Source organism: Mandrillus leucophaeus, unplaced genomic scaffold, assembly GCF_000951045.1.
Source record: "Mandrillus leucophaeus isolate KB7577 unplaced genomic scaffold, Mleu.le_1.0 Scaffold194, whole genome shotgun sequence".
NCBI lineage: Eukaryota > Metazoa > Chordata > Mammalia > Primates > Cercopithecidae > Mandrillus > Mandrillus leucophaeus.
In genome coordinates, this window is record NW_012101965.1 from 2,962,074 (window position 1) to 2,967,436 (window position 5,363).

Here is a 5,363-nt window from a genome sequence, read left to right on the forward strand (position 1 = left end):
AAAAAAAAAAAAAGAAAAGAAAAAGAAACTTGGTCTAGTTATTTTCCTCTGGGGAAGTAACCATTTAGGTGGGAATAGTTTTGTTGTTGATCCCATCATGCTGGTTTGGAAACAATGCACTGGCCCCACTTTCCCACTCATAGGCTTTAAGGCCCCCTTGAGTCCCAATGTTTCTCCTGACACATGGCTTTCTCCTGACAGTCCCCTCTGCTTTACATTGTTCCCAGAGGGTCCTGGGCCACCGTTCGAGCTTCCTTCTCTCAAATACCTCTCCCTCTTTCTCTATCAAGCCAAGGCTCCCCTCCTCAAGAACTCTGCATAGGCCCTTCAGCCTCTATGAATCCTTCAGTGAGTGAGGAAACTACCACTGGATTTAGTCATTGCAAATGTACTTTATTTACCCCTTAGCACCCTTACTACATGTATGTGTTAGAGTTCTTCAAAGAAACAGAACCAATAGGATACATAGAGATATATAAGAGAAGATTTATTATAGGTATTGGCTCATGTGATTATGGAGGCTGAGAAGTTCCACCATATAACATCAGTAAACTGGAGAACTAAAAAAGCTGGTGGTATAATCAGTCTGACTCCAAAGGCCTGAGAACCAGGGGAGCTGACTGTAATTGAAGGCCTGAGAACCAAGAGCTCCGATATCCAAGAGCAGGAGAAGGTGGATGTCCCAGCTCAAGAAGAGAGAAAGAGAATTCACCTTTTCTGCATCTTTTTGTTCTATTCAGGTCCTCAGTGGATTGGATGATGCCTTCCCACAATGGAGAGGGCCATCTTCTTTACTAAGTGCATTGATTCAAATGCTAATCTCTTCTGGAAACACCCTCACCCCTCACAGACACATCCAAAATAATATTTACCAGCTATCTGGCCATCCTTAGCCCAGTCAAGTTGACATATAAAATTAACCATCTCAATATACATGTGAATTATATATATAACTAGGTCTATACCTGAGATAATCTGAGATATTTATAGCTATATTCATTTGCACTTATAATTTCATGTTATATTTGCATGTGCTCTCAGCACTCTTCTGTATATTTGCCCTAATTCTCCTTTAGATTGTCATCTCTTTGAGAAAAAAGACCAGATGTTCTATGTCATTTGCATATTTTACAATGTCTAATCCGATGACATGCACTCAGGGAGCCACCATGAAAGACCAAAATAACAAAGCACTGAATGAACTTACAATTTTCTACTTTCTTTAAATTATTTCAGAGAATTTTTAACGTCATATATACATATGTAAAATGATAATTTTAAGTTTACAGAATTAAGAGGATATTTAAATATAATAGGATTAGAAATTTTCCTTCCCTAAAAGTGAGATTATAGTCAACAGGACTACAAACCTTTTTACATTATTTAAAAATTTCAGTTTAGGGCCGGGCACGGTGACTCACGCCTGTAATCCCAGCACTTTGGGAGGCCAAGGCAGGGGATCACCTGAGGTCAGGAGTTCGAGACCACCCTGACCAACATGGAGAAACTCCATCTCTACAAAAATACAAAATTAGCCAGACATGGTGGCGCATGCCTGTAATCCCAGCTACTCAGAAGCCTGAGGCAGGAGAATTGCTTGAACCCAGGAGGTGGAGGTTGCAGTGAGCCAAGATCGTGCCATTGCACTCCAACCTGGGCAACAAGAGCAAAACCCCATCTAAAAAAACAAAAACAAAAATTCAGTTTAGAAATCATAACAGAAATGTAAGACTAATTATAGAAAGTTTTAAAAGGTCTAATCTTGTCCTCTAATTTAATCTAGAATCATATTTTCTTAAATTATTTTTAAATTACTGTATTGCTTTCTAAATACAAATAACCCTAGTAGGAATACCCTTCCATTCTGCCAACAGTTTTTGAAGACGTAATATGTTTAGCCCCTGCAATCAGTGCTGGGTTTACAAAACTAAAACACATGATTTTGACTTACTCCTACTACACTATCAATACATTAAGAAATGGGATTTTGGAATAAGAGATGAGATAGAGTAGAGGTGATGTTTGGTTAGCCTTAAGAGTTAAAGCGTGAGGACATGGAAAAATTGGAATCCTTGTACACTGTTGTTGGGAATGTAAAATGATACAGCTACTATGGAAAACAGTATGATGGCTCCTCAGAAATTAAAAATAGAAGCAAGCACCCTTGTGAACCAGCAATTTCTCTTCTGGGTATATATTCAAAAAAAAATAAAAGAAGGATTTCAAAGAGACATTTGCACATTCATATTCATAACAGTACTATTTACAATTGCCAAGAGGTGGAAGCAACCCAAGTGTCTGGCAACAGATGAATGGATAAACAAAATGTGGTATATACATATAATGGAATATTATTGAGTCTTAGAAAGGAAGGAAATTCTGACCCATGCTACAACATGGATAAACCTTGAGGGCATTATGCTACGTAAAATAAGCCAGTCACAAAAAGACAAATAGTATATGATTCCATAATTTTATGGCTTTTTCACTCCTGTAGTTCAGCAAGTGGGAGGGAGTGGCACCCAGTGGCTTCTTCTCTCCCATCATTTGGCAAGTGGGAGGGAGTGTTACAGCTCTATTACTCCTGCCGCCCACAGCTTGGCGAGCAGGAGTGCTACATCCCTTTCAATCCCACAGTTCAGTGAGTTCTGGGTTCTTGTCCCATGACCAAGAGGAATAAGGTACACAGACATTGGAGAGTGAGTAAAGCAGAGTAGAATTTAATTGAGTAACAGAAAGAAAGTTCTCAGCCTTGAGAGGGGACCTGAAATTGGGTAGCCATCTGTGAGGCTGAGTCTGGGGGTTTTATGGGCTTAGAATGGGGGCGGGGTGCATGCTGATTGGTTCATGAGTGGTCTTGGAAAAAGCACAACTTGACTGGTTAAAAGGCATCATTCAGAAGGAAGCAATTTTGAGAGAGTAGGTAAGATGGGGATAGAAGTTTTCACTCTGGTTGTGGACTGTCTCCGGAATTGGCAGCTTGCTTCTCAGGCTTTAAACTGTCCTTGGCTTTAAGGTCAGGTTTCACTGGAGACCGATCCCTGTCTGCCTAGGAATTTGTCTGTCTTCTGTCACTATAAATGTGAGGTATCTAGAGTAGTCAAATTCATAGAAATAGAAAATAGAATGGTAGTTTCCAGAAACTGAGGGGGAGTAGTAATGGGGAGTTGCTGATGGGTAGAGTTTGAGTTTTGCAAAATGAAAATGTTCTGGAGATTGGTAGCATAGCACTGTTAGTATACTTAACACTACTGAACTGTATACTCAGAAATGATTAAGATGGTAAAATTTCTGTCATGCACTTCTTAAAACCACTATACAGAATTTTAAAGGAGGGATAAAGCAAGCCAGGTCTATGTAAACCAGGCTTTGAAGAAGGACACTCTAGTTTTTGTTACAATCAAAAGATGATGAGTTCTCTTTAGATTGTTGAATTTAAGGTGCCTGCTCAACAGTAATGTCCAGGATGTTCTAGATGTAATAGGACTGGGGCTAGAGGTGTAGAGTTTGTCATCCACACGTCAGAAGTACTTAACCTTCATGGATTTGAATGAGCTCATCTATGGAGCAAAAGTAGAAACATGAAAAAGTGAAGGATAGAACCCCAGCTTCCAGCTTAAAAAGGAGGCAGGTAGTAGATAAAAAGGTTCTGAAGAAGAAAAATAGCAGCCAGAGATTTAGAGGAAAATACTGTTCACAGATCAAGTAGGGTAAAGATAAAAGTTACCTGGAGGATTTGGCTGGTGGGACTTTGATGACCTTGCCAAAGTGCCCATATAAGAATGATGGGATGGGGTCCTCCATTGCTCCCACTGGACTCCCCTACTCTACACAGGGGCTCTTAACGTGTGGTTCATGAACTTGGGAGAGGCTTCAGGAGTCTGTGCAAATATAGCAAAATCTAGGTAAAACCAGGAAATCTAGGCAAAATGTTGCATGAATGTGTTTTTATTCTGGGGAGAGTTTTTATGACTTTCATCAGATTTTTAGTAGGTTCCATGATTTGATAAATATTCTATGTGCCAGAGTATATGGAGTCAAAATTCAATATTTCTGCTACCTTGATTTCACTTAAATTATGACTGTAATTCCTTTTTGTGGACCAAGTTTAAGGATTTAATCACAATTTATAATATTTTTTCTTATGGGAAGATATTATTAACAAAAAATAGCCAAACTCTGTATACTATTTAGAAGTTTATTCTGAACCAAATATGAGTGACTATGGCCTGTGACAGAGCTTCTGGAGGTCCTGAAAACATGTGCCCAGGGCAGTTGGGTTATAGCTTGGTTGTATACATTCTAGGGAGACAGAAGTTACAGGCAAACACATAAATCAATATATGTAAGGTAGATATTCAGCCCAGCAAGGCAGGACATCTGGCAGGGATTGGGAGGTGGGGAGGTGGTTGGGGTCCCAGGTCATAGGTAGATTCGAAGATTGGCAGTTGGTTGAAAGAGTTAAGCTTTGCCTGAAGAGTTGAAGTCAGCATAAAGAAATGCTTGAGTTAAGATAAGGGATATTGTGGAAGCCAAGGTTCTTATTATGTAGATGAAGCCCCTAAGTAGCAAACTACAGAGAGAATAGATGGTAAAATCTCTTATTGGACCTTAAAAAGTGTCAGACTCTTAGTTGAATCTCTCCGGGATCAGGAAAAGACCTGGAAAGGTAAGGGATTGTCTACAGAATGCAGATTTCCCCGACAAGTGATGACTTTGCAGGACCATTCCAAAATATGTCAAATAAATATATTTTGGGGCAAAATACTGTGACTTCCTTTATGGCCTGTTGTTTGTCATGGGATGCTATACTAGAGTCAGGTTGGAATTTGGTATCCTATTGCTACAAAGAGTCTGTTTTGTCAGCCTTATGGTCTTTATTTTAATGGTATTGCTGGTCAGTCGTGCCTAAACTCCAAAGGGAGGAGGTATAACAAGGAATATCTGACCTTTCTTCCCATCATGGCCTGAGCTAGTTTTTTCAGGTTTTCTTGGGGATCCCCTTGACCTGGGAGTAGGTGGTTCTTCAGTCAGTTGGGGGGCTTAGAATTTTATTTTTAGTTTACAGTATCATCCAAGTTTTTTGTTTGTTTGTTTGTTTGTTTGTTTGGAGAATGAGTCTCATTCTGTTGCCCAGGCTAGAGTGCGGTGCCACGATCTCGGCTCACCACAGCCTCTGCCTCCTGGGTTCAAGTGATTCTCCTACCTCAGCCTCCCAAGTAGCATGCCACCATGTCCGGCTAATTTTTGTATTTTTAGTAGAGACAGGATTTCACTATGTTGGCCAGGCTGGTCTCAAACTCCTGACCTCATGATCTGCCCACCTTGGCCTCCCAAAGTGCTGGGATTACAGGCATGAGCCA

General features: G+C 40.1%; 1 protein-coding gene across 1 annotated transcript in view; it reads left to right on the top strand.

The window, feature by feature from the left end:
• MAP3K5 (mitogen-activated protein kinase kinase kinase 5) overlaps positions 1 to 5,363 on the top strand; it is a 298,421-nt gene that overhangs the window by 277,197 nt on the left and 15,861 nt on the right. The gene's annotated exons all lie outside the window — the stretch shown is intronic.